The sequence below is a fragment of the Bombina bombina genome, chromosome 2 (assembly GCF_027579735.1).
Source record: "Bombina bombina isolate aBomBom1 chromosome 2, aBomBom1.pri, whole genome shotgun sequence".
NCBI lineage: Eukaryota > Metazoa > Chordata > Amphibia > Anura > Bombinatoridae > Bombina > Bombina bombina.
Window position 1 is genome coordinate 234,587,911 of NC_069500.1, and position 21,032 is coordinate 234,608,942.

The window sequence follows — 21,032 nt, forward strand, 5'->3', positions numbered from 1 at the left end:
TGTCCAGAATTTTTGATTTGTCTCCCCCCCTGGGTGGGGTTCTCGCTAGGTCTATGATCTTAATTTTGATACTGGGTACATTAGTGAAATGAAAGAGATTAAAATGTTTGGCAACAGCCGAATCTTTATTAAATTTCTTTATATCCCTTAAATGCCCCCTAGCTCGATCTCTGAGAGTCCTGGTCGATTGTCCCACGTATTGGGCCCCACAAAGTTTGCAATCCAATAGATACACTATATAGTCAGTAAGACATGTAGCATAGAAATCCATCTCAAAGGATTCACCTGTGGTCTTGCTACTAAACTTGTTAGTGTAATCCATAGTATCGCAAGTTAAACAATTCGTGAGATGTGCCCTAAAATTCCCTATACCCCTAAGCCAATTAGCACTACGTCTGATCTCATTTTTGACTAAGCTGGGGGATAGTTTAGAGGCTAACGTAGGTGGCTTTTTTGCAACGAATTTGAAATCTTTAACATAAGACTGTAAGACCTCATCACCCTTCAATAAATGTAGATGCTTTTTAATGATACTACATATGGAGTTGTATTGGGGTGAATATTGAGTTGAAAAGACAATACTCCTTTCATCCAAATAACCCTTCTGGTTACCCTTAATATTGTCATGTCTTATTCCTTCAGCTGTATCCTTAATGTTATCTAAGTGCAATTTGTTTGGTGTTTTCCAGTCCTTAATCTCCTCAAAGGTTCTATATAACCCTTCCTCGTCGTATCCTCTGGCTTTTAATCTGGTAATAAGATCATTCGCACCTTCAATGTAATTTTCCATGGTGCTGGCATTTCGTCTTAACCTGATAAATTGGCTTCTAGGGATGGATTTTATTAGATGTTTGGGGTGGCATGAAGTGGCATGAAGTAAGGTATTACCTGCCGTTTCTTTTCTGTATGTAGTTGAAATGATCTTGTGTGTGGTGGCATCACCACACAAGTTAAGATCTAGAAAATTCACATTATCATGATGTACCTCCCCAGTAAATGTAAGATTGACATCATTGTTATTCAAAAGTGTTAAAAAGTCAACAAACACAAAATCCTCTTTCACAATAAAGATAAGGTCGTCTATATACCTCATGTATAACAGGATGCCGGACCTGAAAGGTTCCTGTATATCATATATGTGTTGGAGTTCCCACGTACCCACAAATAGATTAGCATATGAGGGGGCAAATTTCGCCCCCATAGCTGTTCCTTGGTTCTGTAAATAAAAAATGGAATCAAACATAAAATAGTTGTGGGTAAGTAGGAACTCAACAACCTCAACAATGAATTCTTTGGTCTCTATTTGATAAGAAGTATTCTTGTCCAGGAAAAATCTCAAGGCCCGGCATCCGTGCACATGAGGTATAGAGGAATATAGCGATGTGGCATCAATTATAATCCACTTATAACCTGCCTGCCAAACAAAGTTACTCAATATCTCCAAAAGATGACCCGAATCCCTGGTATAGCTGTAAAGATTGGTCACCAGTGGTTGTAGTATACTGTCAATCCATTCAGACATAGGCTCCAAAAGGGAGCCTATGCCTGAAATGATTGGTATACCAGGTGGGGATGAGAGGCTCTTATGCGTCTTAGGGAGATAATGAAAAATGGGTGTGATGGGATGTATAGGTAAAAGATTCTTGGATTGATCAGCAGTGAAAATACCCAAAGCGACTGCTTCATCAAGAAGCTTATTTAACTGTTTAGAAAAAATATGAATAGGATCAAAATCTAGTTTCCTATAGGTGATCCCATCTGAAAGTTGCCTGTTGGCCTCTGACATATAGTCAGATTTGTTAAGGACGACGACATTGCCACCCTTGTCCGAATTGCGAATGACAATGCCGTCGTTCTCAACCAAGTCTCTCACGGCTGATCGCTCCTGATTAGTTAAATTTTGACTAGACCTAAAGCTGGAGGAATAACATTTTTCCTCCTGCTTCAGGACATCCTCCTCCACCCGTTTATGAAAGGTATTTAGGAAATTCCCCCTAAAGTGCCTAGGATAAAAATTGGATTAATGCTTTTTTGGAATAGGTAAGGTCTCTGGTGTGGTACCTATGACATTAGTATCAAAATTATTAATAGCTTCAATTAAGCAAATGTCTGAAAAGGAAAACATTTTATTCCAATCCACTTTTTCATCAATGCTGTGAACAATAGGATTATAAACATCATAGGTAACTTTTTTCTCTGAGTCATAAAATAATCTTTTAAGGGTCAACTTTCGAACAAATTTGTTGACATCAATGAGTGTTCTAAAGGCAGAAAATTTATGCATGGGAGCAAAACCTAGACCCTTTTTCAGGACTCTCTCATGATCCAGGGTGAGTTTTGTGCCAGATAAATTAATGACACTTAAAGTCATTTCTTTTTCTGTGTCTTGTGTTTCCTTGAAGTATTTTCTTTTCTTCCTTCTGGATCTTCGGGTCAGTTTCCTAAAGGGATACTCTGTTGGTTGCGTGTTTTTGGGCGAGCCGCCATCTCATTCTTATTCTTATCCTTCTTTGAGGAAACCTGTATAGAGAAGGGAAGAGAAGAGGGATGGGGTGACACAGGAACTGGTGTATCATCACTGGATCCTGAAGAGTCTGAATCATGGTCTGTAGACTCTGGTTCAGTAGATGAGAAAACTACTCTGCGTTCTTTATCCTTTTTAAGAATAGATTTAGGAGTTTTGCTATTTTCTTCATCAGTTGCGCGCTTTTTTGAAGGTTTTCTGTTTCGTCTACGGAACCTGGACCAATCATATACTCTGTTATTATCATAGTCCTCACGGTCTCTTAGAAATTTGTTTTTCTTCCTTGCAGCAATTTCTGCATCTTCTTTTTTTATTTTGTCTTTCATTTGTGATTTTAATATTGCATATTGTTCATCTGTTTTGCGCTTCTTCCAGTCTGCTTTGGTGTTTAGGATTTTTTCTTTTAAGTTGTTTCTTTTATGCTCCTTGCTTCTAACCAGAATCCCCAATAGCTTTATAGAACATTCATTAAGGGCATTGTTCCATTCATCCTGTAGTGCACTATCTTCTAAATCATAATTGGGGTATTTCTTTAATCTGAGACCCCTTGGCACCCTTTGGACTTCAATGTAATGATTTAGGGTTACAACATCCCACATGGAACGTAAATCTGTTAGAAGTAACCTTTCCAAGGTGTTAAACAAATATTTCAAATCCCCTTCAGTAGCAGAGCTTGCGGAAGTAGAAAAAACAGTTTCAAAAAATTGTTTCCTATTTTCTATGTCAAAAAATGTGGCCAAATTGCCCCCTTCACCTTCCATGTTTGTGTGTATTGTTGAAAAAATAATATTTTTTTGAAAAATATTAGGAAAGTAAGAAATAACTGATGCTGCTCACACCTTTAATTATACCCCTGATCAATATCAATAAATGTAAAGAGATCAGCGTCTGCAATGATTATAAGCTTGACATGTATCCCTTATTGCCAGTTAATTTTTTCAGCCAGAGATAGAGCAAATGCTAAATACCTCTAAGGATACAATGACAAAAGGAAAACTTAATCGTTCAAGTAACACAGTTATGCTTATTGGGTGAGTCAAAAACACTCAGGCAGTTCACGACACAAGCAATCATGAAATGGCAAACAGCGGTAAACAGCGGTAAACAGAAAATAGGTAAAAAACACTCTTAGCGCAGAGACATCACTTAACCTGTGTCCTGTATTAAAACACAGAGAACCGCGCGTCTGCCAATATTTAGTGGGTGCACTTGTGTAAAATTCTTTAGAATAAGATCATACCTGTCTAGTGTTCTGACAAACTTCAAATCCCAAAGATAAGTTTTCCAAATTGAATCCCAGCGTTGGTACACGAGCAAGCACAACAAGGTTAGTCCGGAAGTCACTAGTGAGGAGGAAGGTGCTGCTGCAGTGATGATCCGCCGGGTACAGGAAGCAGTGCGGGTCAAACCATGTTTGAACAAGGGGAATGGTATGGAGCCAACCAAAGGATAGCGGCAGACTACCGCAAAAAATGCACAAAAAGAAGAGGTGGAAGGCTACTGAGCATCAGTAAAACGGTATGTTTATTTCCAATGTTAAAAAATACACATGAAGGTGAACAAAGTCACAAACAAACAGGGAAGGAGACAGCAGTCTAACATGTTTCACGCATACTTGCGCTTAATCATAGATGCTGGGGACAAGTATAAATAGCTGCTTCATTTGAAGGGGCAGCACACCAATAAGAACATTCATATAGTTAAATAATGCAATCATTGGTTATCAACTTGTGCATTTGATTTGTGAGGTGTGTGTCCACAGTCAATGAAGCAGATCAGATAAAAACAAAATACAAAATACTTGTGAAGGGGTAGCAAAATCTGGTACACACACAAAGAATATAAATAATTATAATTTTTAAAGTAAAAAACAATGTTAATAATCATTTCCAACAATATGTTAAAGATTAGAAAAAAATGAATCAAATGTTCAAAAAAATAATATAAATATACTTATAAATGTATGCACCTTCAAGAAAAATAGAAAACAAGAAACATATATATTTATACATGTGTATATGAAATATAGAACACCATTGGACATTATAACATGTTTGCAAAACATCACATTAAGTTTGCAAGATAAATTAATTAATGGTATTCATATAATCATATAAAGACATATATTTCAAATTAAATGAACAAATCAAATACACAGATACAAATGTCATAAATGACATAAATTGCTGCATATTAAAATCAACTCTAAATAGAGAGGACCTAATAATATTCCATTAGATACCAAAAACTACAAGTGTGTTTACACCAAAGTTAATGGGGTATGGGGATGGAAGGGGGGGGTGAAAAAGGTGTTTTTGGGGGAGAAAGTTATTTATTTATTTATTATATGGGAGAAAAGAATTCCACCTTCATGTGTATTTTTTAACATTGGAAATAAACATACCGTTTTACTGATGCTCAGTAGCCTTCCACCTCTTCTTTTTAGATAATCACCATACATACATACATATATGTAGATAACACACATCACACAACAACAAAACACACATTTAACTTTTTTAATCATCACACAATAATAATGTTGCAAAGTAGAACAAGAGAACGAAGATTTGGAAAGTAGACAGGCATGTAGCTAATATGATGACATCATTCTAAGCTTTAACCATACAGATTCTAGCATTAGATCTTTACTGCCTCTTTAATCATTTTCTCACTCGATATTACATATACGTAGACGAGAGGTTTGGAAGATCTTCATTATTATTGCGATTTTAATAAGACGCGTAAAATATTGAAATCTCGCCAATCACTTATATATATATAATATTATATATGTCAGCCGTTACTTTATCGTTTTGCAGCAATATTGCAGCAACATTGCACAATCAGATTATATGCCATGTCTATGCACACATTATACACAAGTTTGCACTTTGAATCATGTAAGCGTGGACTTTTGGTTTTTAATATAACATTGCGTTTAATAAGTATTTTTTACGCATATAAACAAACATTAAGAAGATGCACTGTATATGTTATATCTTACACTTTAACACTTTCACATTACGATTTTTTAGAGAAAAACAAAATTTCAACAAACACAAAAAAAAACGTCCACTTTGAAAGCATTCGCGCTGCTCAGATACAATCAAGTGTTTCAGGGTGAGGCTCACGTTGGATAACATGAGTGATGCAGAGGTTTTTGACAAACATAGGCCCAATAGATAGCAGTCTTTCAAAGTCACTAGCAGAGCAATTAAAGTTTATTACATAAAGACATTTTAGCTAGGTTATGTAAACGTTTAACCCTTATTTTAATTTCATGGAGTTTATGAGTATTTTTTATACACAAATGCATTGTATCATTTTCTTTTTCTTTCTTTAATTGTATTTTTTTCATCTTATTATTTATCAGATATTTGTAATATTGACATTTTGTAATGTTAATTATTTATAGGTGATTCGGGTTACATGAGTGGGAATTGGCTCATTACGCCTCTACGTAACCCCACCGATGAGGCACAGGAGCGCTATAATCAGGTGCACAAGCGACCTAGGGCTGTAGGGAAACAGATGTTTGGGCTCCTCAAAATGTGCTTTTGATGTTTGGATAGGTCTGGAGGAGCCCTCCAATACAGCCCTAGGAAGGTGGTGAAGATAATTATAGCCTGCAGCATCCTTCATAATATAGCTCAGCAGGCTGAGATGCTGCAAGACGTCCAGGTGCCCCTAGCCCTCCAACAAGATGAGGAGGACAACAAAGTCATAGAGGGGCCATTCCGGGATGAGGGGGTCAATGTCAGAGACAACATCATTAAGCGCCACTTCAGAAGGTAAATGCTATAAGTTATATAGGAGTATTGCAAAAATGTGACACTTTTAGTACAATGAAAGTGAAATTGGGCAGACATGTTAGGATTGGTCAAGAAATTACTATATCAAAATCAAAAATATATTTTATTATCATAGGTAAATTATGCATCATATGTCTCTGGCATTGGCTTCTGAGATGACTTTGCCACTTGTTTTTTAAAGACAACATCAGATGGTAAGTATACACAATGTATGGACCAAGACTGGGGGGGCGGGATTTGGGCCACTGATCCATCATATGGCACACAATTAGTTTACATGTATTATTCAGTTTAGACATTATTATATTTTAGATAGTCTGAAGGTGATGAATGCCACAGATTGCAGATAAAGGGATACTCTGAAGCACATTGAATTGGACAAAGTCATACATCAGAGGTTAAGTATGCACAATGTATGTGACTCAGCTTCACACTTGATTGTTATAATATAACACAAAAGAGGATACATATGCTTAGTAAGCTATTGCTAAGAAACATTTAGGAAATAGTGTTAGGGGGAGGGATGCAGAACTATGTACCATTTTATTAGATATTTGATTTACACTTTAATTTCAATTAGGGAGATTTACTTTATCTACAGACTGAAAGTGAAGAATACCTATGTGATCATGTCTGTTGCATTGTCTTTCAACTGTGCTGACTTCTTCAACATCTAAAGACACCTTCACATGGTAAGTGTACACAATGTCCGGAACAAGACTGGGGAAGCAGGATACATCCTATGTGAAACACTTATGTTTCCTCTCATTTATTTATTATGGTATTTCACAATCCTCTATTTTGAAAGTGATGAATGTGACACATAATTCCGATAAATTGTTATTTGGACTTTAATCGACTTTTAAAGATCCTACATTAGGTTAGTTTGCACAATGCATGCTATTGAGAAGAATCATAGGACGAATAATGGAGGAATTATTGAGAACTAAATTGAATTTGTCTAACAATTAGTTTTCACAATGTCCTATTTTATTAATATTTATTTAATATACATTCTCCCTACTTCGTGCTATAGAGGACTCAGATTGTGACCGATCATACAGATAAAGGGATAAATTTAATCTGAAATAATTTCATATGTGACATTTACGTATTTTCGTTTTTGAAGGGACAGGAAATATTATATTCGATGATATCCCTCATAAAATTGAATAATTGATTAATATTTGCACAAAATAGGATATGAGACATTCATTTGTCTAATTTTAAATGTTAATATGTAAGTCAACTTTTGATTAGCCAATTTAAAGTGATTTATTTAAAATGATGTAGATATAGATATCCAGTCTGAGCCTGGATTTAATAAACAAGTTTATAGCATAGACATAAGATGACTTTAGAATTATTATACTTATAGAATTTTTTTTATTAATGTGTTATGAAATAATATACTTGCTTTAATATTCTAATTATTTGCATTCTTTTTTCTTACTGTATTTTATTTTTAAAATAAATATCTTTACACATTATATTTTTTATTTATTTATTTAAATACATCTTTTAAAATCAGATACTATCTACTGTATATGTGTATATATATATATATATATATATATATATATATATATATATATATATATATATGCACTGTATATAATCTATCCATGTAAGTAAGACACTAAGAAACACATCCTTCTAATATTAGAAAGACATGGAAAGAAAAGAATAGTCCCATAACTGGTTGATAAATGATCGATTTTACAAGCACATGTCTGCTATTATATATAATTTACTTTGAAATATCAATACAACTCCAGCAGATAATGAGTGTTAAAGTCTTGTATTTTACCAAAGTGAAGGTGGAGATAGATACAGCCATATAATGAATTTTGGTTGTGTGATTTAGAGATGTACAGTTCTAAAAAAAGTTAATTGAGGGTTAATGGCGAGGCTATGCAGTATAATTTAGAATTTTAAATGATATCTGTACATATTATTATATGTTGTCTACATAACTTTTGTTATGTCACTTTTAAGAAATGTGTAAAATGAACATGCTAGATTAAAGTGACAGTCTAGATTAATTTTCTATTCTCATTATAATATCTATCATTCAGGCTTGTAGAAAATTGTAAGATATTTTTAAAATAAATATAGCTTAGTTACTATGTTATCGTTATTTGCAAGATAACAGGTAGATTAAATGATCCTTAAAGAAAACATTATAGATACGTTTATTTTCACATTTAGACAGAGCTAGTTTTTGTATGCCATATTGATGAGAGTGTTCACTCTAGTGGAGTCATTTAAAGGGACAGTTAGCTAAATATTTTTTTCACATTCAGTCCGGCTGATGCAAATTTCCCTCCAGTATTTTTTTTATAACATACTGCATTCATCTTGCCATCAATTCTGACCAAATTGCCTGTGCCTTTGTAGCTCACATATCCCCAAAACATCAGCGATCATCCTCCGTGTTTCACAGTAGGAATGGTGTACCTTTCATCATAGGCCTTGTTGACTCCTCTCCAAATGTAGCGTTTATGGTTGTGGCCAAAAAGCTTAATTTTGGTCTCATCACTCCAAATGACTTTGTGCCAGATGGTTTGAGGCTTGTCTCTATGCTGTTTGGCGTATTGTAAGCGGGATACTTTGTGACCAAGTGCCTCCTTATTGTGCATCTTGAAACATCCACACCACATGTTTTCAGAGAGTCCTGTATTTCACCTGAAGTTATTTGTGGGTTTTTCTTTGCATCCCGAACAATTTTCCTGGCAGTTGTGGCTGAAATTTTAGTTGGTCTACCTGACCGTGGTTTGGTTTCAACAGAACCCCTCATTTTCCACTTTTTGATTAGAGTTTGAACACTGCTGATTGGCATTCTCAATTTCTTGGATATCTTTTTATATCCCTTTCCTGTTTTATACAGTTCAACTACCTTTTCCCGCAGATCCTTTGACAATTCTTTTGCTTTCCCCATGACTCAGAATCCAGAAACGTCAGTGTAGCACTGGATGAAATATGCGAAGGTCTGTCAGGAGTCCAGAAACTCATTGACCTTTTATACACACACACTAATTACAAGCAAACAGATCACAGGTGAGGATGGTTATCTTTAATAGCCATTCAAACCCATTTGTGTCAACTTGTGTGCATGTTAACAGGCCAAAATCACCAGGGTATGTAAACTTTCCCTCTGGGTCATTTGGGTAGTTTCTGTTGTCATTATGATTTACAAAGGAGTAAACACAGTTGATTGATAATAAATGGCTTCAGCCAAACACAAACCATGAGTGAAAGGAAAGTTTTTGTGTTATCATTCATATTCTCTGAACAATAGCCAAGAAATCATAAATTCTGCCAGGGTATGTAAACTTATGAGCACAACTGTGTATACATAGAACATATTCTGCTATGTGCATAACATTGGAATGTGAAATATTTACAGTAAATATATAGGTAAACATATATATACATACAAATACATCTGTAGACATGTATCTGTATGTATCTCTATGTTAAAGTACTTTGGCGGCTTTTTTTCCTAACACTCGAGATATCTTTTATCTTTGAGCCCTTCTAACTTTTTTGTGCAATATTTTTGAATAATTTTTAGTAGATGGTGTTATTATGAGTGTTTTTTTTTTGCTTTTTTTTTTTTTTTTTTTTATTTTATTAGTGAAAAGTAGCAGTACAAAACATCAAAGATTCAAAATTGGATACCCTAATGTATCCAGACAATGCTTACAAATTTCTTAGTGAGTAATATACAAATGAGCCCGGGGGTTTCTTTAGTGCAGTTAAAATAAGGAGGAGGAAAAAAAAAAACACCGGGGTGGGAAAGGTTCCACCCCCTACCCAATTCTTTTATAGTTGAATATTAAGGATTTGCTCTATTCGGTTAACAAAGATTTTATCTTGACTTAAAACAAAGTCTCTCCAGATCTTTATAAATGAAATGTCTTTCTTTTTCTCTAATCTATAATCATGTGCCGCCTCTATTGTAATATTAATTAGAACATTTTTTGTGTCTTTAACCGAGTTTTCCAAGATTCAATATAGTGGTTAAAATAAATTTATCTTTATTCCCCCAGGAAGTAGATGGAGACAACAAAATTATGGAATTGATTGAAAAGGTTATTTTAAGGCCTGTTATTTGTGAAAGGAAGTGACACCTTTTGCCAGAATTGGTTCACTTTAGGGCATTCCCATAAGAGGTGGCCTAAGCTTGGGTCCCTTAAACAACATTTAATACATTGATTCTTAACTTTATTGCTCCACTTAGCTACCCTCCGTGGAGAAAAATAATCTCTAATAAAGATTCTAAATTGAGTTTCTCTAAGGTAAGCTGAATGAGATAAAGACGTTGTTTTTAAACTGTTAGCAAATTGGTCTAAAAGATCTGGAAGGTCTAGTATCTTTTCCCAATATAACCTTAATTGAACAGTATTTTTTCCTTCCTCCGCAGTTCTTAATATTCTATATATAGACGATAATGAGGATTTGTCTGGTTTAATATAATCCATTAACGGGTGTTCTAAGCAAATCTGAGGGAATCGATAAAATATTTTGTGCGCGTAATTTTTTACTTGCAGAAAATAAAACTTATGCTTATTCTGAACTGTAGGGAAAAAAATTTGAAATTCCAAGAAATTATACAATCTCATGGTCTTAGAATCAAAAAAGTCTGCAATAGAGAGAGGTTTAGAGGGTGACCAGGAATTAAATATATTCGCTGAGTTCCCTAATGGAAAGAAACAATTGCCTTGAATCGGTAGCCATCTGGAAATACTGGATGGTTGACCAAGTAACCTCATAGTTTTTCTCCATGCATATAGGATATATTTGAATAAAGGATGGTTAACAATTATTTTTCCCCAAATTTTATTTGGTGCATCAACCAAAAAACTCAAAGAGTGTGGGAAACAAATATCTTCTTCCAAGATTCTATCAGAAATTTTGAATGACTGCAGTAGCCAGTCTAAAGGGAGGCGTAATAAGGTAGCTAAATTGTACCATTCCATATTGGGAAGGGCTAAGCCTCCTCCCACATACGGTTGGTACAAAGACTCTAGTTTTATTCTAGGTTTTCTCCTACTCCACAGGAAATATCTTAAAGCATGATTGAAGCGCCACAGATCCTGCTTTTTGATAAGAAGGGGAAGCGTTCTACATGGATATAGAATTTTGGAGATTATAAACATTTTGTATAGATTTACTTTCCCCGTAATTGAGACCAGCAAAAAAGCTTAACCTCTCATTTTTGTCATAGTTTCTTGGAGAACTGGAAGGATGTTATCACGGTACCAATCCGCAGGATTAATTGAAAGTCTTAGACCCAAGTATTCCAGAACACCAGCTTCAATAAACTTATAAGTTTGAGCTTTATTCTCTTTTTTTAACCAAATTACTTTTGATTTAAGAACATTAGTTTTATAGCCGGACACCTTTCCATAATCATCCAGAAATTCTTGGATAGGGTCAATAGTATCCTTAGGATTAGTGACAAAGAGAAGTAAGTCGTCAGCAAATAACGATACTTTTAACGATGTTTTACCTATAATGACTCCTGTCAAAAGGTCTCTCAGTTTAACTGCCAACAGCTCCAAAATCAAATCAAAAAGTAGAGGGGAAAGGGGACACCCCTGCCGTGTGCCTTTTGAAAGTATAAAAGATTGTGTAATATCATTATTGATCTGGATTGATGCCTTAGCATCTGAATATATATAACTAATAAAATTAGGATTACTCATATACACCGCATAAGCGTCTTTTAATTTATTTGTTAACTCCTGATCTTTGAATGCTTGTTCCTTTTTTGACCTGGCCATATAGGAGATTATCTCCACCTTTAAATATACTTTGGCGGTTTCCCAAAAAATAGGGACATTATCTCTGTAGTGGCCATTAAAAGAACAGTAATCTTCCCACGCTTTTATCAGGAAAGATTTAAATCTAGTTGAATTTACCAAATATGTTGGAAAATAGAAGGAGTTAGATGTAAATGGTCTCTTAACTTGGATTGTTAGTATTACAGGAGCATGGTCTCATAAAGTGAATTCCAAAATAGCACACTTAGAGACCTTAGGTGTCAGGGACTCTGATATTAAATATAGATCCAGTCTAAACAGAGTGTTATGAGATTTAGAATGGCAAGTAAATTCTCTAGAATTGGGATTTAAATTTCTCCAAATGTCTATAAGATAAGCTACCTGAAAAAATAAGTTAAATATTTTCTTCTCATAATTAAGCTGAGATTTAATTTGTTTGGGTTTCTTTTTAGATTTATACAGGCTAATTCTATCTAAAAGTGAATTAGGTGTTATGTTGAAGTTGCCTGTTACTACTATCTTGTCGTTCGAAAACTTAAGGATCTTCTTAAGTACTTGGTTCCAGAATACCTTGTCCGTATTATTAGGACCATATAAATTAACTATTAGATAGACCTGGTTCTGGATCTTCATTCTGATCAATAGGTACCTGGCCTCTATATCTTTCATTACTTTAATAATTTTGTGTCCAAGATTATTGTGAAATAATATCATAACCCCTCTTGCCGCTTTTTTATATGAAGAATAGAAAGACTGAGAAAAACCCCGTACCCTAAATTTAGCATGCTTGGCATCGGAGAGATATTATATCCAAAGCCCTTTTACTTAAAAAATTCACCACTGCCTTCCTTTTAATGGGCGAGTGGATTCCTCCCACATTCCAAGATAGTAACCTTATCTTCTAAGCTTTTTTAGTGGAAAGGGAGAGAGAGAAGGAAGATGGGGAGAGAAAAGGGGAGGGAGAGAGGAAAAAAAAAAAAAAAAAAAAAAAACACCCTTAAACCTATAATAAATATAGTGCGATCTTATAGTAGAACATTCACAATCCAAGAATAGAAACATTTTGCACCAAAACATAAATAAATATATAAAATATAAGGTGTTTACCAATAAACATTGTGTCTGTGATGCCCCTAATTCTAAACAACTGGGGGCTGTATAATTACAATCATCCACATAAAATAAGTGTAACATCGTGCATATAGCAAAGTTATGAATTGTGAAACAATCGTAAAGAAAAACAAAAACAAAAAACAATACCCCTAAATTCAAGCAACTATAATTTATGTGGCTATAACCATCAACATGATAGAGTAAACCTAACATCGTGTATATAACAAAATTATTAATGTGAAACATCATTTTTAGCTAGATAATAAGAGAAAAAAAATAATATATATATATATATATATATAATCTTTTAATAAAGCAATCACAGACCCTTTACTAAGTTCAATTTGCACCACAAACATAAATAAATGTAAAAAGGTGTTTTCGATTAAACCTTTTGTCAGTAATAACTCTAATATCAAGCAATTGGGGCCTTTATAAATATGTCCCTCACCATTAAATCCTAAATATAATAACAAAGATATAACAAAATTTATTAAATGTGAACCAGTCATGAATAAAAACAAAACAAAAAAAAAAACAACTGGGATGCGTTCTCAAAAAATAAACAACTGTGGTAAACCATGTTTCCACTAGTTAAAACACAGAGAGAAAAAAAAAACAAAAAAACACATCTCCTCCAAGGGCCATAGAACTGAAAAGCCTCAAAAAACCCACATTTGGGGAGAGAAAAAGGGAAAGAAAAAAAAAATAAACACATAAAACCCACAAATCTGGAACTCTCATTAAATACTTAATATTATTTTGACTCGTTTTCTAAAAAAGCTTGCGCTGCTTCAGGGGTTTCAAAGACAAAAAAATTTACTCCAGACTCTGAGTTTAGCTGGATAAAGTAGAGAAAAAAATCTCTTTTCCTGCACTAGGCGAGAACATATATGTGAAAATTGTCTCCTTTTAGATGAAGTCTCTACTGAGAAGTCCTGGAAAATCAAGATCCTTGCACCATTAAAATGTAGATTTTGTTGCTTCCTAAATGCTTGAATGAGCTCATTCTTTCCCTGGAAATTTAGGAACTTGGCAATTACTGGACGCGGTTTCTTTATGGCTTGAGTAGATTCCTGCTGCTCCCTGCCCAATCTGTGTACCCTTTCAACTGTGAACAAAGGGTGCTCTTGCTGGATAGCCAGAAGATGTGGGAGGGTTTCTTCCACAAATTTCTTTAGGTCCTGAGATTTAACTGATTCAGGAAGCCCTATTATTCGTAGATTATTTCGCCTCGCTCTATTTTCGATATCTTCTATCTTATTTACAAGGACTTTATTTTGTGACAGCACATCTTCCAATTTAGCACTCATTATATTTTGAATATCTTCACTGTCCGAAAAAGCCTTTGCTCCAGCTGGGTTATTCTATCCCTTTGAGCTCTGATTTCGCCCATGATCAAATCAAGCCGTGCATGAAGCTCTTCAATCTTTGGTATAATTAATGCTGATACTTGAGTGGCAATTGCCATTGCATCAGGGGACTCAGGTGGTTTTTCTTCCATAGAGGATTTATTGGGAGACATTGTGGATTTGGTGCTTTTCTTATCTAAAGATTTTAACTTAGGTGACATTTTCGAATGTGATAGATATTTATCCATCAAAGGATTTCTGTACCTTTAGAGACTTTACTTCCAAATTTTACGCCAATGAACCAGACTTGGACCAGGCTTGATGGTTTCCAGGATTCGTCTTGGTTTATCTTTAATACAGGAAAAATATGACAGAGCCTTGTTATACAGGTAGAAGTCTTGCTCTCTCCCCCTTTTGTTATGTTTTTCTTTCTTCCCTTTCTTTCTTTCTTTCTTTCTTTCTTTTTTTTCTCTTTTTCCCCCCCTTTCCTTTTTTCCTTTTTCTTTTATTCTCTGTTATAGGTGCCTTTATTCATCAAACATAGATTCACTTTTTGGATTCCAGGCAAATGATCAAAAAACTGTCATACGCTAGAAAAATTTGTAGTTCCCAATATTTTATCTGGTGTCAGTCTTTTGTTTAGGGAAATAGTCCACTAGAGATATGGAAGTCCTTCCAAAAGGGGTAATTTAGACCCAGTATTCAATTTCACACCGTGCAGCCTTTATCTGTAGTATGCCTTGCTGATGCTGAGTAATTGCAATGCATCATCCATATACGCACCAATACCCACAAAGAGCAAACATGTGTAACGTATAACTTATTATTACTGCGTTGGTTCTCATTCACAAGAAACTTATATGCTGTTCTTAAGATTAAGATATTTCAGTTACACCATAGAAGGGTACTTGTGGAGAGAGGATTGCTCCCAATAATAAGTACTTATTTATAGCCTTTTGCGTTTTTATTATATAGCGGTCCCTTTTTTTAGGTGTATGGCAAACAAGCAGAATTTCAACCGGCCGGTAAGGCCTCCTACCTCTCACCACTTCTCCAGGCAATCTCAGTGATCCACCTCCGGAGGCGAAGATCTCCTCCAAGGAGACAGGTCAGCAGTGCCAGCTCCAAACGCCAACCACCTGGCCCCTGCTTACTTGGTCGAGGCTTTGGACTGCCCCTAGACCCTTCACTTGTGTAAGGCTGCAACTAGAGCGGCAATCCGCTCTCCCGCGTCTGTTCTCCAACAAAAGCTGGACCAGCCAAGGCGACCTTTAAGCTTAACCGCCTCAGTCTGCTCTCTCACGGCAAATGTTTCCGTCCTGGTACTGAGCTGTCGACGCGGTCTCGTATACCGCTCTCCATCTCCATGCTCTCTCCAGGGACGCGTCTCACGTTGCGTGGTGACGTCACCTACACACAACTCCCCCTCACATGTTATCCTCAGACTCGTTATTATGAGTGTTACTGTATTGTGAAATGTATTTTTGATGTGTTTTGTGACACTTTTTAGTTTTGGAAAACAATTAACCACAGCTCTGAGATCGTGGTAAAGATTGAAGCGTAAATCGCTCAACTTGTAATATCAGCGCAAATAAAAATGCTCGCAAAAAGACGATATCGTTTGCACAAAACTGTTTGCACCGCACTTGTAATCTAGCCCTATATATACTTTAATCTTCTTTTTGCCACTGTATCTATATCATAGCAGTTAAAAGGGTTTTCTTTTGATTATGTGCATTCTAGGCAATAATAGTCATAACTAATAACAATGAATTTAACCAACTCAGTACCTTTGGAGTCTTTAATCTGAATAATAACTTTACTTTTATTAATTATACTGTCTCATTAAATTAATATAAATCAATATTTTTCATATTCTTTGAAATAATTATCACTTAAAACTCTTTAATAACCTACAACAAGCTTTGATTTATGTTGACGAACAATACTGGTGTCATTTTTTTAATTGTATCCATATGGGCTTCTAATAATAGATTTAAATGTATATTGTATGTCTTGGAGACATTTGAAATCTTGATAAAGTGAAACTTGTTACACTGGCCTCAACAGTGAAAGAAAAGCAGACCCCAATTAAAAGAATTCTGTTCTGAATTAACGAGTTTGACATGTGCTAATTGACAGTTCCTGTGAAAAGGTTTTAATTAAAGTCAATATGTCTTTTTCAATTAAAAGGAAATTAAGAATATACTAATATACATTAACAACTTAATCTGTCTTCAATATTCTATACATATCGGGCTAGATTACAAGTGGAGCGCTAGATATCGCATGTATGCGAGCGATATTAGCGCTCCACTGAGTACAGAGCACGCTAATGTCCACTGGTATTACAAGTTAAGCATAATGCGAACACGAGCTCATGTTCGCATTGCTAGGAAGCATTGCGCTCATGGAGTGCACTTCCATAGGCTCCAATGGGAGCCTTGTTCTGATGCCGTCAAAGACGGCATCAGAACCTAAGCGCAGCGAAGGGGGTAAGTAGTGCAGCGATGGCAGCAAATATAAATATATATGTATATGATTATATACATATATATTAATGTGTTTATATTTGTATATACACATATTAACACATACATATATATGTATATAGTCATATACATATATTTACTGGGAACAGAAAGTTCCCATAGACCGCAATGTACAAGCCCTTTCCAATTCTAACACCCCACTCCCGGTGGGGAACAGGGAACACACAGTTCTCATAGACCGCAATGCAAAGGCACTTTTCAGTGCCTTTGTTTTCTAACACCCCACTGCCACCAACTTTACCCCCAAAATACTGCCTAGTGCAGTTATTTTATTAAATAATAAAAATGGTACAATTTTTACTTTTTAATAATATACTCTGACTGGTTATTTATCTTGCGCCTACAAACGGCCAAATTTGACCGTTTGCAGGTGCGCAATAAATTAGCGCTGCACTTGTAAACTATCCAATAATTATTATTTTTTCAGCATTACAGGAGAACCATCGATCTTTACCAATTTTTAGCCAAAGTAGCTCATTATTCCTCCATAAGTGAATACTGTACAATTTGTGTATATAGATAATGCACCCCTATTTTAATCTAGTATTCCTTGGCGCTTGGTTGATTAAAAATGAACCTACATTTTCTAGAGAGAAGAATAAAAATGTGCTTAAAAGCTGATATTCTTACTAATTGCAAACAAACTAATTGAGAAGATTTGCTGCAAAGAGTCAAAGCTTTCATTAAAGGCTTACAGGTAATTGCATACTGCTGAAGAAATATTTCTAAGCTGGGTTTTCATCATTTGGCCTTAACAGAGACAAGGGCTTGAATTAAGTCCTTTATTTACACAACAGAGCACATCCGTTTAATCATGTATTGTCACCCAGCAAAACCTACATGAAGTGTCATTGTTTTTAAACTGGTAAAAAAAGAAAGAAAACCTCACTTTTACTTTATACTGTAAATTAATTATAGGTCCTTTTGTTAAAAAAATATCAGGGTAGTGAAATTTAAAATGTTGTGCACAGCAAATTGTGATTTGCAGATAATACATATGAAGCTAACAGAATCCATTGAATTTTTGTTACAAGTTTATTATAGCTAAAAATAAAGCAACAGGAACTCAGGTCTCAATAGACAAAAGACTAGAAAAATGTATGTAGATTTCTCATTAGGTAAGACAAGCAACTGCCTATGAACGCTTTTTCTGTCAGGGCACAAATATCTGAATGTCGATGCCCAGGCAAGTTTATCTAAAAAGATTTTTAAGTGCTAGAAGGTGCTATTTATTTGTATTAAAAGCCTGCAGGAAAATGCAAATTAACATTAAAGGAACACTAAACCCAATTTTTTTCTTTCATGATTCAGATAAAGCATGCAATTTTAAGCAACTTTCTAATTTACTCCTATTATAAATTTTTCTTTGTTCTCTTGCTATCTTTATTTAAAAAGCAGAAATGTAATGCATAGGAGCCGGCCCATTTTTGGTTGAGTTCCTGGGTTATGCTTGCTTATTGGTGGGTAAATGTAAGCCTCCAATAAGCAAGGGCTATCCATGGTGCTGAACCTAAAATGGGCCGACTGCTAAGATTTACATTCCTGCTTTTAAAATAAAGATAGCAAGAGAAAGAAGAAAAATTGATAATAGGAGTAAATTTGAAAGTTGATTAAAATGTCATGCTCTATCTGAATCATGAAAGAAAAAATTTCGGTTCAGTGTCCCTTTAAGCAGCAAAGTTATTTTTTAACTTTTGTGGAGGGGAAACTGTATTTAATGTAAATGATAAGACTCCTATTAGAGTACAATGTAATTTCAGAAAACTAATTTTACATTGTAATCAAAGGTCAGAATTTAAAGGGTTTCTTATATTTGTATTGTAAAATTAGTCTCACAGCTTCAGTGGTTTGAACAGGAGTGTTCTTCGGTGTGTGTAGAGTTTTCTCACAGTGAATGTATTCTAAGCTTGTTGCACCTCTATTGCTTTATATTATTCCTAAAAGTTTTTTATATTCATGTAGCTTCTCAACTGTGTAAAAATCTGTAAACATGCGACTCTTCTTCTTTCTATTATGTGAGCTAACTGTCCAGAAGCCGACAATGGCCTAGACTACAAGTGAGTAAACCGTGTTCAAATTAAAAAATAAACGCTCTCAGGTTAGCGCGAAAGACTCAGGCGTGCTAACTTCAGGACATCAGATATTGTAACTACACTAAATCCCTATCCCCATAGACTTTTATGGGGCATGTTACAAAAAGCCTTTTCTATTTATTGTTCACGTGCTAACCCGAAACTGAGCTAGACCAACTGCGCTAAAGCCTAAGTTGCGTTAAGAATGTTCTGCACTCAGAAGAAATTCCTTTTATTTTTAAAGATATATTTATATACATATCTGCATATGTTTTTGTAAAATATATATCTACACCTTTACATCTATGTGAATATATATTTATAGGCACCTTCCTGGATGATCAGGTGGAACAACTTCATCAATCTCTTTATAGGGACAATAAAAGTGAGGCATTAACAGTGAATAATGGCTTCAGTGTCCTTAGCATTGCTGTAAAGGGAGGTATTCAAAATCTGAATGTTTTGTTGATGAATATATAAATTAAATTTAGCCTTTCAGTCACTGCCTTTTTTTAACAATAGACTTCTAATGAGTGCTACAGCCAATCAGAGAGTGTTGCACTAACTCATGATTAATATCAACATTGTTGAATGTGTACTGTCTGTAACGAAAGAGGCACTGTGCATGCTCACCCTTGGCATGCCATGTCTACTTCAGTTACATGTACTAACTGAATACTTTTAATATGACAAGTGGTAAGGGACATTTGGATGTTGAAAAAAATTGCAGCAAACAAAATGTTAATGCATTCAAAATAGTTTTAAACTTACCCCAAATGTTAATTTAATACAAGAAAAATATTTGAATTGTAATGTCTTTACTGTTTCTTTAAACTATAGATTGAAAAATAGAAATTAATATAATAAATTATACAAAATGAGCACACTGATAACATTTGATGCAGAGACCCCAGGTGTAAACATATAATAGACCTATGAATTGCAGGTATTTGTATTTGAAACAACAGACAAAATAAGCAAGGTTGTGAAGGCTATAGTGGATAATACTAGACTAGGACATTAAACAGCTGGGCACCGCCATCTTGTACCTTGTGATAGAAGTGGTACACATCTCACAGATCAGTGACATTGCTGTCTTCCTGATAAACTGGATTGTGTGCTTCAGTTTAGAGTGCACAATACAGCGCTGCATTGTTAAATATTGTTCCTAAAGGTTTTTTTATATTTATGTAGCTTTTAAACTGTGTAAAAAATCTGCAAACATACAACTCTTCTTTCTATTATGTGAGCTAACGCAAAGTGCAAGGAACAACTGTAGAGAAGCCGACAATGGCCTAGATTACAAGAGGAGCTATACATTTTTATCACTCATGAGCGCTAACTGTGCTCAAGGTAAAAAATAAACGCTCTCTGGTTAGAGCGAAAGACTAAGGCACGCTATCTTCAGGACTTCAGATATTGCGACTACACTAAATCCCTCTACCCTTAGACCTCAATGGGGCGTGCTAAAGAAATCCTTTTCTCTTTATTGTTCATGTGCTAATCTGAAACTGAGCAAGACCAACTGCACTAAAGGTGCGTTAAGAATACTTTAAATTCCTATGTTCTTCACTCTGAGGAAAATATTCTTTTTATTTTTAAATATTTATTTCTATATCTATCTGCATATTTTTTCTGTAAATTATATAGTCATACCTATGTATCTATGTTAATAAATAAATATATAAATATGTATTTATATACTGTATATATTTGTGTGTACATATATATATTTATATATATATACTACACACAACTTGTAGAAAGTCTGGCACTCTCTTGCAAGCCCACAGCTAGATTAAAAGCAAAATG